The sequence below is a fragment of the Sapajus apella genome, unplaced genomic scaffold (assembly GCF_009761245.1).
Source record: "Sapajus apella isolate SASKATOON/1434 unplaced genomic scaffold, GSC_monkey_1.0 scaffold4, whole genome shotgun sequence".
In the NCBI taxonomy this organism is placed as follows: domain Eukaryota; kingdom Metazoa; phylum Chordata; class Mammalia; order Primates; family Cebidae; genus Sapajus; species Sapajus apella.
In genome coordinates, this window is record NW_022436944.1 from 1,177,596 (window position 1) to 1,191,636 (window position 14,041).

General features: G+C 39.1%; 1 pseudogene; it reads right to left on the reverse strand.

Moving 5' to 3' along the window:
- Positions 1-5,691: 5,691 nt before the first annotated feature.
- LOC116538515 lies at positions 5,692-7,361 on the reverse strand (annotated as a pseudogene).
- Between the last annotated feature and the right edge of the window lie 6,680 nt (positions 7,362-14,041).

Below are 14,041 nucleotides of genomic sequence, written 5' to 3' on the forward strand. Positions count from 1 at the left end.
TTTTTTTTTTTTTTTTTTTTTGGATGTATCTGAATGCCATTCTGAAAGAATTGCATCTGAACGGATAGTCTGGTCAAAACTATAAACTCCTTAAAGACAGAGCTGAGACTCTTGCTTCTGACCTCTAAATATACCTAATGTTTGGCACAGAGTAAAAGTTCACTCTAATACTAAAAATGGGATTTAAGCCTCAGATCCATTTTAATCCTGAGACTTTATGATTTTATTCTGTACACCATCTCCAGTGCTTGCTTTCACTCCAGCACCTACCTCTCTCCTAGCTGTTCTGTTACATGTTATTTTGAAGGGAACCCCCCAAACCAAGAAGTAGAGGTTGGTTTCCACATCTCTGTAATATGATTGCTGCTGATACAACTTTTCTTGCTCGACAAACTTCTCACTTATCCACATTTGCTCTTTTATTATTTCATACATGGAACCGGTAAAGACTTTTCAACATGAGGTCAAAATTTTGGGTTCCGTTGAACATGGTTTCACTCAGAAAACACTTAAAACAAAAATTTTCACTTAGGAATTCAATATATTAACAGCTGTCAGTATCAGTCACCAAATTTGGCTCCAAGAGAGGCTGCCCTGGTCCTCAGATAAAATTCTTCATCATCCTAGGTAAAAATGCATTTCCTTAGGCCCTGACTTGTGTCCCAGGGGACTGATCAGGTCGATGGTGATGATTATTGTAATGAGCGATAATTACTGTTGGCTACACACAGATTCCAGAATTTCTGAAGTCAAAACAAAACAGCTATTATTATTGCAGGGAAGAGAATTTTATTCTATAGGACACATGCTGTTTAACTCCTATAAGCAATAAAGAAAAGTTACCCATGTACATTTCTCATTCATCAGTGGTATCAATGGTATCAAATAATTCAAACTGGGCATCTCCTAATTAACTTCTGAAAGCAGAAGTGGTACTATTGCTCAGGAGGAGACAAACTTAGTTATATTGTTTTATTAAAAGAAAATTTAATGTATAAAAGAGTTATTTCTGAAATTAACCATGTGAGGACTTTTATGCTATGATAAGTAAGGACCAGATCATCCTTTGGGTTATTATTAAGCTTACTCCAAATCGTAGATACTGATAGGTTAAACACTGTCACAAAAAGAAGTCTCTGAATTGGTGCTTCTTGTGCAGACAGAGAGACAGAATATATGATCCAAAATTCTCTAGGCTATGTGACCTAGTCAAAGAACCTGAATGTCAGAGCTACAACTTAAATAGTGATTATTCTCACCAAATCTCAAACCTCTCCAAAGGCCATTTGAGAAAGCCAGTAATACCTACCTGTGCAATTCAGGAACTGCTCTTAAAGATCGGGTATTATCATTATTATTATTATTATTTATTTTGAGGCGAAGTCTTGCTCTGTCACTCAGGCTGGAGTGCAATGGTGCGATCTTGGCTCGCTGCAGCCTCTGCCTCCCGAGTTCAAGTGATTCTCCTGAGTAGCTGGGACTACGGGCGTGTGCCACCACATCCAGCTTATTTTTGTATTTTTAGTAGAGACAACATGGTTTCACCATGTTGGTCAGGCTGGTGTCCAACTCCTGACCTCAGGTAATCCACCTGCCTCGGCCTCCCAAAGTGCTGGGATTACTGGCGTGAGCTACCGCGACCGGGCCAGCATTTCCTTTTTTACACAAATTTTTGGAGGATATTTTAAAAAGCAGCTTTACCTACTTTTGGAATGGAAAGTAAAATCACTTCTTCTTCTTCTTCTTTTTTTTTTTCCAGGAAGAAAGGAAAACTAAATACTGTAATAAAAAATGATGTGGTGGGTGGTGGTTATTTTGGAATGAATGGTCAGGGAGAGGAAAATGACTGTTGAGCTAAGAAGGAGCTGGCCAAAAAAAGGTCTGGGGCGCAAGAATTTTAGGCAGAACAAGCTGACTAGAAGTTTTGAGATTTGTCTGAGTACAGAGTGATTTTGGAATATTCAGGGGTCCTCTATGCTGGGGCAAAGTGGGAGTGGGTGATAGGAGTGATCTGAGATGAGGTTGGAGGGGTAGGTGAGGGCCAGGTCAGTCAGACCTAGGAAAAAGTTCAAATTTATTCTAATAATAATTGGAAGCTATTGGACATGATCTGATCTCATCTAGGTTTTTAAAAGATTGCCCTTGCCCACGCCGCTGTACAGAAAATGGATGTCATGAGACAGGAGTGGAAGAGAGGAGATTGTCCAACTGAAGAATGACAGTGATTGTACTGGAAAGGTAAGAAATGGAAAGAGGTGACTGCATTCATGATATAGTTTTGAAGAATGGCCAACAAAACACTTTGATGGATTATACATAGGGCATGAGATAAAGAAGAAAAAGCTTAACTCAGTGGCTAAGGCTGCCATTGAGTGAAATAGGAAGAATGAAAAGGCCCACATTATTTTGCAGTGCTTGAAAAAAGAGATTGTAGACATGTTAAGCTTGAGATTCCTTTTAGATATGAAAGAAAAGATTTTGCAAGGTAAGGATGTCCTTGATAATAGTGTTTTTACTAAAGTATCAAGGAATTAGGGAGAGTGACTAAAGACAAGCCTTTTTAAAGAAGTTTTAGAGTGAAGAGAAGCAGGGACAGGGTGTGATAGCAAAGATGGATGTAGAGTTATGAAAGATTTGTTTTAAGACGGAAGACACTGAAACATACTTATTTGTAAACTCCTGGTAATAAATTAGCAATGCATTCTTAAGAAGGGAGGAATGAAGTTCTCAACAGATAAGAGAAGGAGAGATCCAGATCAAAGTGGAGGGCTGGCCTTCATAGGAGCAGGGATGGTTAATGCACAGCAAATGGAAAGGGGGCAAAAAGTGTGAATACAGCTGTGGGTGGTTTTGCAGGTTTGGAGGTAGGAAGATAAGGAATCCTCTCTGATTTCTGTATTTTCCCAGTCAATGATGAGGCCAGATCATCAGCCAAGCGTGGTGGGGAGAGAAGGGGAATATAGGAGATTTGGCGGGGAGAATAGAAACTATAGGATGGGAAATTGAAAATCTGAAAGCATAATAGGATTTTTGAGCTGTGCTATGTGTCCAATTGAGATTTGTAGCCATGGATCTAAAGTTAAACAGTTACCATGGTTGGTCGTGTGTTTTTCCCTGGGAATATTCAGGAGATTTGGTTCTGGTATAGAGTAGCTGTGGCAGTGAGTTTAGCTCTGTTAGGGAAATTTACCAGGAAAATATAATAATGAGGAGATATGGAGCTTTTGCACATTATTGTAATTATGGACTATGGGAATCTGGATATGAGGAAATGAGAGTGATGACTGGTGAATAAGCAACAGGGCCAATGGATCAAAGATCTCTACAAGGTCAAAGACTTATTGCAGAGAAGGTACTTCAGTAAGTGGAAATCATCTGGGCAGCTATTAACACATAGGAATGTTCATTAATCTTCCCCAAAGACTCTGATTTAGTTGGTTTGGATTGGAACCTTAGGATCAGTGTTGTAAAGAGCTATGCAGGTAATTATAGATGCAACCATGGTTAAAAGCCACTTAATAGGAAGATGGGCAATCAGTTCACACTGGAGGGATCACTTAGCTGGAAGGTGTGAGGGCACTGGGCAACTGCTCTCTTCTGCAGCTGGTGTTTGTTTGGTGACCTGGGAGTGACTTGGGAATAAACAAGAGTTTCTTCCTCCACTGGTCAAACAGTGTCCACAAGAGTAAATTTGAATGTAACTACAGTAAATATTAACTGGGATGAAAATCCCAGCTGTTAACATGAGCACATTTTCATTGTTACAAAGATCCCTCCTGTGTTTCTCTGAGCATAGTGTGGTGTGGTAGCTGGGGAGAATAAAGAAAGATCCCACCTGCATGCAAGGCTCTGTGGGGACCCTCTCAAGGCACCTGGGTCATAGGTGCTCTGAAGCCACTCATGAAGCCCCTCTCCACTCTTCATTGTGGAGGAATAATTGTCACTCTTGTGTCTATATAGCCAAGAGTGATGAAAAAACAAACAATCAGCAAAGCAACCCAAAGCACAAATTCTCTATCTCTTTCATTCTACAGACAAAAAACATGATGAAGTGTCACATAGCCTGAGATAAAAAAGGAGTTTTCTTCTTTTTTTTAATTGAACAGTTTTATTTTGTTTTAGAATAAAAACCTTGCTTTAATATTGTAAAGTGTACTCAGGCATGCCATGCTGCCAGTTATTGTTGGGGCACAAAATGCCCCAGTCAGTGACTCAGAGGGCTGGGAAAATGCGTGAACTCATACTTTCAGAGCAAGTGGAACTAGTATTTATAGTTTTCTTTCTTGAAATTTGCCGGGGACATCTCAGTCTACACAGGTGTTGCCATAGCACTTGCTCTGATGCTCTGAATGCCTCAGAAATGTGTTCAATGTCATGATTTGTGGGTGCTCTAAAAGGTTTTGTTGTTAACATGCAAGCAAATAGCACTAAACGATATTATCTAAACTATGGCTGCCAACTACTGGATCTTAATAATGAAACCAAATTACAAAACATTGCCTTGTAGAGCTACATAAAAGATATAAAATTAAAATAAAAAATATCAACCAGCTTTAAATATTCCAATTCTCCTACAGTGCAGTTTCCACATCTTATCGCTACTGAATGTTTTAAGGAGAATGTTAACAAAAAAAAATCAAAATAGATAAAAATATTTAAATCTTTGGATCCTTTTATTCCATGGCCTCCATAAAAACACAAAAGTGGCCAGATTTTTCCCACTAGTGCTTAAAATATCAAAAAGACTCACTAGTAGTTTATAATTAGCAATGAACTCTATACTGAGTCATCTGCGGGTCACAGGCCCAAGGACCAGTGCTGCCGTGTGTTACAGGCTGCCAAAATAATTCCTCACATTCTGAATCCTCTTGAAATATGATGGAATGAGTCAAGGTATCATGACTAAATTCCAGGCATAATAGGAAAAACAGGTTCATTGATGCCTAGTTTTAAAGTCCTAAAAAAGGGGGGAGGATTACTTATTTGAAAATACAGCTAAGTACATTCTCATCTTACGATTATTTACATTTGTATACTGAAAATACTGATTATTTGGACAGATCTGTGATATGCCATTTGCTACAAAATGAAGCATGAATATTTTATGTTTTTTAGATAATGAAAGAATGTATCAAATCTTCATTTATGTTTCAAACATTAAAAAACAAAATAAAAAAATTTTAAGCCTGGAAAACTAAGAAAAAAAGACTCACCCATAATGGGTATGTTTGCTGACTTTAAAATATTTGTTCTTTAAAAAGTTAGCTGCTTTTTATACAGCTATCCAAAGTTCTTAATGTTTCTTTGGCAATGGAATATAATGGAATTTTACAACTATATAAAAAAGTTACCTTTGCCTAAGAAACAGTATTACTGTGTGTACATAGTTGACTGGCAAAATTCTCTACCATCCAGCACCCTAATTAACTGACGAAATAAGCTACTTTGTATTACAGGATTTCCCAAAAGAAAGGAGGAAAAAGATACACACACACACACACACACGCACACGCACACGCACACGCACACATACACACACAACCTTCTGTGGCTCAAAACAGCATCACGGCCCTATATGCAGGTAACTTGCAATTGCCAAATACAATTTAGTGATAAAAAAACCTTTCAGTGATGAAAAAATACTTGTAAGTCCCACTGAAGTACTGCTTTAGTTTAACTATACATAATTACTTAAGCTTCGGCCATTCCAAATATATTTAATGCTCATGTTGTAAGATGAGCCTTCCACCCCAAAAAGTAACTGCATTTTATCTTTGAAATTAAGTGGAAAAACAAACAAAAAACTAAAAATCCCAGTGCTGGTGACAAATGTACAGCAAATTCACTTCTTCATTCTTCGCAAAGACTGAAATCAATTTTCAGGACCATGAAGAGCTAGAAATTCACCTATTTTCAGAGACTTGTTTGTAGACTATGCAGCAACTTTGTTGTCTTTCCTACATTCAAAGTCTGCAAACTCCCGGCCCCCACGACCTCCTCTGAATCCACCACGAAATCCACGAGGGGCAGTGAAGGTACCACCTCTGCCACCACCATGCCCTCTGCCACCATGGAAACCAAGACCTCCTCTGCCTCTGTATCCCCCATGACCACAGTTTGGATGAAGTGGGATTCCAAATGTTTCAGCATTTAATCTTCTTTCTTCAGCCCAGGTTGGTCTCCGTTCTCTATTGTCATCACAAGAAATATTATCAAAGAAGGATTTAGTTTTGTCATAATAGCAATTAGATCCAAGTGGATCTTCTTCATCAGCATTTCCTTCACTGTTTTGAGTATCAACTCCTGAGTCTCCTTTATCTTCACCATTTATAGGCTTCTCCTGTTTCTCAAGTTTATCTTCTTTTAAGCTTATTATGAAACTCTCTGTCAATCTCTTCCTCGTTCAATTGTGCATTTGCATTTTCAAAGTCAAAGTCTTTCTCAAATTTCATTGGCCCATCTCGCCGAATATCAAATCTTCCCCTGCCACCCTGATGAGCTGAAGGAGCACCTGGAGCTACTTGTTTCTAGTTATCATTTCTGAGTTGCTTATTTCCTGGGCTTGAAACTTTGTATACTTCAGCTCGCCTGTGCTCCTGATTCTCTATTGCTTTTTGGCTGGTACATGGCAAAGGCCTGGTTGATACAGGACTCTTTCTCCCAACAGGTGCTGGAGCAGGTAAGTGGGCCGAGGCACTCTGCACTGCTTGTTCCATGGTTGGGCTTTTTCTCAAAGAGTCTAACTGAGGGCTTGAACGACCTTGAGATAACTGTGTTTTTAGGGATCTTGTATCCTGTGTAAAGGCAGAACCAACCGCACTACTTTGGGGTAAGGTACCACCACTGTTTGCTGTTTCTGTTCCAAAGGATGTCAAAGAGCTTCCAGCAACACCAACAGCATCAAACTGCTGCCCAGCTAAGGAACTTGGACTAAACTGACTGTATGTGGGCATCCTGCCAAAAGGCCCATAGGAACCCATGGACTGGAATGAAGAAGTCGATGAGCCTAGTGAGGACTGAATGATAGCTGGGTCTTGAGGCAAAGAACACTGTGGTTTTGGTGGCTCACAAACAGTGAGGTCTTTAATGTCACTCTCACGGAATATAATGTATTCAAAGACTTCATCTCGAGATCGTATTGGACGATCTGTTGGTCTGTCTTCTGTACCAAAGGATCAAACTTGGCGAGGGCTACGGTGGCATTTTCGGTGTCGATGGTGTAGAGGATGCCCTCGTAGCGGATCTCCGCTTTGGCTGATCTTGCTGCCGATGTAAGGGGTGCCCCCGCTCATGGTGCCGCCACCCCGGCCTGCTCGCAGAGAGGCAGATCCCACGCCGCCGTTGCCTGCTCCACATGCCCTCTTGCTCCAACAGGTCAGCGCCTACAGCAGCCGCTTCAGACCCAACATCAAAAAGGAATTTTCTTTATAGCAACCAACAAAAATATTGAGTTAGAGCTATTTCAGAATAAAGTCCTCTAAAGGACAAAGTGCTTTTGTGATACACAACACTAGTTCCTAGTCTCGCTGAATTCTGCAACCACAAATTGCCAGAGTAACTCCAGAGGCTAGCAGAAGGCTTGTTCCATGGAAAGCTATGTATATATGGACCTTTCTGTCCCTGTACCATCTCTGTCTAGGTACAGGAACCAGAGAGATAAGCTCCCAAGTTATAAAGTCAACACTGGCCCTCTTATTCACTTACATGACCACAAAGTAACCAAGTGGCAGAAAACAGATGTGGAATCAAAGGACAAATGCCATGTAGTATCCAACCATGGTGAGCTCAAATGTGGCCAAACAACTTACAGAACTTTCCCAAGCAGAGCTTTTATTGCTCACTACCATCACCATGTGGGCAAAGGGAGAGCAGCCCCTCAAAAAAAAAAAAAAAAAAAAAAAAAAGAACGGTTTAAAAGAAGATGAATTGCAACACTTTAATAATGTTAAAGGATGCTTTTTATTGCTTTTAGTGGAGTTTATAAAAAAGAAATGAAAATAAGCAATGTTCAAAATAGCAAATTCGACTGTAACTACAGTAAATATTCACTGGGATGATAATCCTGTTAACATGAATATATTTCCATTGTTACAAACATTTGGTTTAGGTTAATCCCCAGAATATATTACTGCCAAAAGGAATCTCATTGACAAGAGCTAATGCATTAGTTACTCTTAAAACTATCCCTCTTGAACTGTTGACTTACTGGTAGTGTTCGTCATGGAAAAGACTATTTTTATTACCACTGTCATCAAACTCAGTGAAGTTCAGAGATATTTGCTTGTAGTCACTACAGCTTATTCCTTTGCTGATTAGAGTCCACATGTGTGAACTAGAGGTTTGGGTGATGCCACATTTCTATCAGATGACAATGTGATTGTGATTGGATCGGATGAAAGTGTTTGGCTGGACTTCCAGTCCAGATTCTTTCAACTAAAGCCAGCAGTCAAGAAAGCAGAACCAAAATGCACAGTGAACTCATTTAAAAATGTTCTTATATAAACAGCTTTGCTTGGAAGTGCTAAGGGTGAGGGTGATAGGTAGAGGTTATTTAACATTTCCCTCCAGCTTCTCAGATACTCCCCAGCCTCAGATTTGCAAATATCTCTCAACATTTCAGAACTGTAAAGGAAACACAAATTAGGAAGCATCACCAGAACTCTTTTAAATCTAGCATTTAAATAGAATAATGTAATACGATGGAAAGATTTTTGGCCAAAAGAGATTTGAGAATATAGGTTGAGTCCTAGTTCCATCATTAAATAACTTTTGGCCAAGTAGTTTCCTATCCTAATCAGTAAAATGAGAGAGGTCTAGTATAACCATGGTTTGCAAACGAGTTTTTTCAGGACCCTTCAGGAAAGGAGTGGATGGGAGGACTCTACCAAAGTATATTGTTTGTCTTAGGTATTGAAGCTTTTTTTGTTTTGTTTTTGTTACTGTTTTCTTTCCAACTTTTATTTTAGGTTTAGGTTCAGGGAGTACATGTGCAGGTTTACTGCATGGGTAAATTGTGTGTAGTGGGGGTTTGGTTTACAGATTACTTTGTCATCTAGGTAACGAGTATAGTATTTGAGAAGTAGGACAGATATCTTTTTTGAAGAAAGATATCTGTCATCAAAAAATTTCACAAAGGATTTTATTAGATGCCCTTTAAAGTCTCTTTAAAGAATGGATACTTTGAATTCACAACAGTAAATTCACAGCAGTTATTTCTAAACTGTTTTTTTGTGTTTGATTTTTGAGACAGAGTCTCACTCTGTCTCCCAGGTTGGAGTGCAGTGGTGCGATCTCAACTCACTGCAACCTGTGCCTCCTGGGTTCAAGCAATTCTTGTGCCTCAGTCTCCCCAGTAGCTGGGACTACAGGTGTACACCACAACATCTGGATAATTTTTTGTATTTTTAGTAGAGACAGGGTTTCACCGTGTTGGCCAGCCTGATCTCGAACTGCTGGCCTCAATTGATCTGACTGCCATAGCCTCCCAATATGCTGGGATTACAGGCCTGAGCCATCCCACTGGCCAATTTCTAAACTTTTTGATAAGCAATAGTTTCGAAACTTTTTGCATCCTAATCAGTAGAAATACTTTTGCCATGCGATTCCAAAATTACATGATAAATATTAAATTTTAAGGTAAATCATACATTTATTTTATAATGACTAAAACTTTTTATTGTCAACATTAATACCTTTATTAACATTGTTAATATTAACATTAAAAGTTTTACTGAAAGTAATGGCATTTGAATATGTTACCTGATTGGTTGGTCATTGTAACTGCATAGATCTTGCTAATTTTCTACTACCACGGTAGGGCTTAGAGTTGATCGTCAATATTAATGGCTGTACTTTCTGTTGGGACTTGCAAACAAAAATTAAATAAATGATCTCCAGCTTTAGGGTTTTCTGAATGATTCACACAGTCACAAGATGTTGGAAGATGGTAAATGTATTGTTTTTAATTCCAGACAAAAACCACTCTGGTTCATTTAAGCAGGAAGGTTTTATTAAAAGATTTTAGACAGTTTACAGCTCTCTGGGAGGACCAGAGAACTGGGCTTGGATGCTTCACATAGCAACTAGAGAAATGCCCTTCCATAGCATAGGAGTGGACTAACCAAACACTGTAGCTATCCCTGCTTACTTCTCAACATGAATGATGCTTAGGACGGAATGACAGAATCTCTAGCACAGTGTTGCCCCAGGAACTCCTGCCGCCTCTGCCTCTGGGCTTCAGGGAAGTTCACTTGCCCCTAGGGACCACTGACTCACACTGATCATTCTGCCTACATATTTCTGCAAGTGTGTCTGCTGTTAGACTATTTGGTGAGACTAATTGCAATGAAGAGGGTGGGTCTAGCCATGCTGTTTGCCAACAAATCCTGATAAGGAGAAGGGCCATATTGGGTAGGATGTCTGGTAATTGAAGAGAGCTGCACCCCTTTAAGGAGGGGCCAGAGTCCAAGAAGGCAAAGCTTGCCTGACAGCCTGGTCTGGAATCAGTCTTTGAGTGGTCCTGAACTAGAGGGTAGAACGGGCACCAGGGTTTCTGGGCCAGAAGCAGGGCTCAGCTTCTATTGAATGGCTTGGCTGCAGTAGGCCAGGTAGGCATGTCAGAGTCAGTATGAGGGATGTTAGAAGCAAGGTACAGCCTCAAGACAAGAGAATAACAATAACGAGTTAGGAGACCACTGTTCTCAGCCAGCCAGTTTGGGTTCAGGCTTACAGGACAGAGAGCAAGTAAGACACAGCAAACAAGTATGAGCCAAATGCTCAAAAGATGTCTGGAAGCTTAAATCCACTTGAAGCCCAGTTTTGATTTTGGATACAGGAATAGCCATCTACTACCAGACTCTTATCACTGGGGAAAAGGAGCTTCCACCATCCCAATCTTTAGAGGTTTCAGAACTTACCAGGCTATAGTGGTTCCAACCAGACAGGTAAAATGAAAGCAATGCTTATTTACTGCTGCACAATAAATCACCCCAACATAGTGGTGTAAAACAATAATCATTTTATTGCACTCATGTGCCTCTGCTGACAATATTTGGGACCTCAGCTGGAAAGACTCAAATGCCTGAGGAGAACTCAAAACACTGGGATTGAACTCATCTGGGATGTCTTCACTCATCTACCTGGCTCCTGTGCTGGAATAGGTCTAAAACTGGGTTCAGCTGTGACTATTGGCCAGAGAACCTAGTGAGGGCTCTCTGTGAATTGGGCTTTTCCCAGCATGGCTGCTGGGTTCTGAGATGAAGCACTCAAGAGGGAGCCTGCAGAGAGAAAATATTCCAAGGAACCTAGGCAGAAGCTGCATGAGCTTTTATAGCCAAACCTTAGAAGTCATATAACATCACCCTGCACCATTTTATCGGTTGAAGCAATCACAAACCCATCCAGATGCATGGAAAGAAGACATAGATAGATCTCACGTCTTGATGGGAAGAATGTCAAAACATTTGGGACCATGTTATGAAACAGCCACTAAGAAAAATGAAGTGAAAGAGAAGAGCTCAAAAACACATTAGTTGCATATAAATATTGACTAAAACTTGAATAGCCTAGTTTAGTTTATTTAAAGAAAAAAACATATTGAAGACTTACCATGTAACAAGTACTGTGCAAAGGGCCTGGGATACAGAGCTAAGGCACAGCCCCTCAAGGAGCTTACAATCCACTGGAGAAAACAGACGTACATGCTTTATTGTAACTGAAAGTCAAATGAGAAAATTGAATGAAGACAGATAGTATAAGAGTGTTATGATAATCTACAGGAAGGAATAATTAGCATGGTGAAGAGGCCATGTTGTCTAAAAGAAGATATGTGAGGTTAGAAATTGGTCAGACCTTAATTTGAATGTTACCTTCATCATTTGTTAGATTGAACCATGCCAAACTGTTTTGTTGTGGGTAAAAAACTAGCTGACTCTCAGCAATTTAATGTGGCTCAATATACTTCTACCTAGGCCACCTCAAAAAGTTATTTTACTTCTGGGAATGTCAGTTTCTTGATTAGTAAACAGGGGTTAAAAATGTCATAGAGTTATTTGCAAAAATAAGGTAACATATGCAAAATGCCAGTATAGTACTTAGCACAGGGTAAGCACTTAATAAATAGTTGTTGTTGTGTGATTCTACTTATAAGTGACACTCAGTCCTGCCTTTGTTTTGGGACTCAGAGATTTCTTTTAAGTAAAAAGATTCAAGAAAAAAATTGAAATTCTCTCACAGCAAATCATCACAGGTGTTTTCAAGTCTAGACTTTCCAGTATTTTTATGGACTAAATAATCTGCAATCCTTCCCTTCACAAATCACTGAGGCATTCTGCTTAATAACTAATCAATGCTCTTTAAAAAAGTAAGGAAAGTCTCTGGGGCTCAACACAATGGGAATCAAAATCCTGGCAGCCTATGGTTGTGGAAGGGGAGATAATAGCCTTAAGAACTCAGGGTGTAGGTTTCAAAACTCTCATGGAGTCAGGACATAAAGCTCTGGCCCAACATGAGTTGGGGAGATAAGAACTGATACCCTTGCATAAATCTGGGTCTCATAGAGCTACATAATCAATGAAATGCTGGTTTAGAAAATCATCAGCTCACTAGAAAAAGAAATAACAAGGAAGCTTCTATCTCATCTGGCCTCTGGGTTAAAAAAAAAAGTGTCCCTTGACAATTCTTTCCAACAGGCCTATCACTTACATCTGTGGTTCTAATTACATTTCCTCCATAGTTTGGGAAATGTCAGGCTGATAAATTAGTGAAAAAATTGATAACACTCAAGCATCTAAGAAAAGCCAAGGTAAAATCATTCTGAAAGGATATGTCAAGTAATTTTAAACATGATTTCCACAGAGAAAATCTTGTTAAAGGTGAACTCACAACTTAAAATTCTAAAGTATGGAAAAACAATTTTCCTGAGCAATCAACAAACAGAAGGATTAAAAAGATCCCTAGAAACTTCAGATAATAGAGCTGTCAGATAAAAGAAATATATCTGAAATGTTTAAAAACTTAAACTGGCCAGGCGCAGTGGCTCACACCTGTAATCCCAGCACTTTGGGAGGCAGAAGGAGGCAGATCACTTGAGCCCAGGAGTTCGAGACGAGCCTGGCCAACATGGTGAAAACCCGTCTCTACTAAAAATACAAATATTAGCTAGGCATCATGGTGCAGTCCTGTAATCCCAGCTACTCAGGAGGGTGAGGCAGGAGAATCACTTGAACCCAGAAAGCAAAGTTTATAGTGAGCCGAGATCATGCCATTGCACTCTAGCCTGGGTAAAAGAGCAAGACTCTGTCTCAAAACCAAAACCAAAACCAAACCAAAAAACAAAAACATCCAAAAAACTTAACTGTAAGATTAAAAATTAAGACAGTGTGAAAAGATAACAGGCACATTTTAAAAAAGAATCATATTATAAATTATGGAAATTTTAAAAATTATTAAGATGAAAAATTTAATTGACAGTTTAAATAGCTTATTAGATAGAGGTAAAGAGAATAAGAGAACTTGAAAATAAATTTGAAGAAATTATTTAGAAGTAAGCACAAGATAAAGAGAATCTATGAAAGAGAAGCTAATAAATACAGAAGATATAGCAAGAAGATCTAACTTATATCTGAGCAGAAAACAAGAAAAAAGAATTGTGAGGGTGAAGAAAAAGCAATATTTAAAAATGTAATGGCTGAAGATTTTCTCAAATTGTTTAAAAATTAGAATCCTTACATTTAGACAGTACAATTTTTGAGCAAAATATGCCTTAGCAGTGGCAGACAAGAAGAGTTGATACAAATATCCCCTCAAGGAATTTATAGTCTATGAAGAGAGATCATAGAGATACAGACAAAACCAACATGTAAAACTGAGATGCCATAGAAGATCATGACTGTGATGGTGAGAGATTGTTTTTCCACTTGAGAGAACATCTCAGAACTTTATGGGAGGAGGCGATGTTTGTCTTGAATCTTAAAAGATGGGCAGTCTGAACATGTGAAGAAGATGTGTAATTCACATCACTGCCTGCTTAATCTTCCTAAGG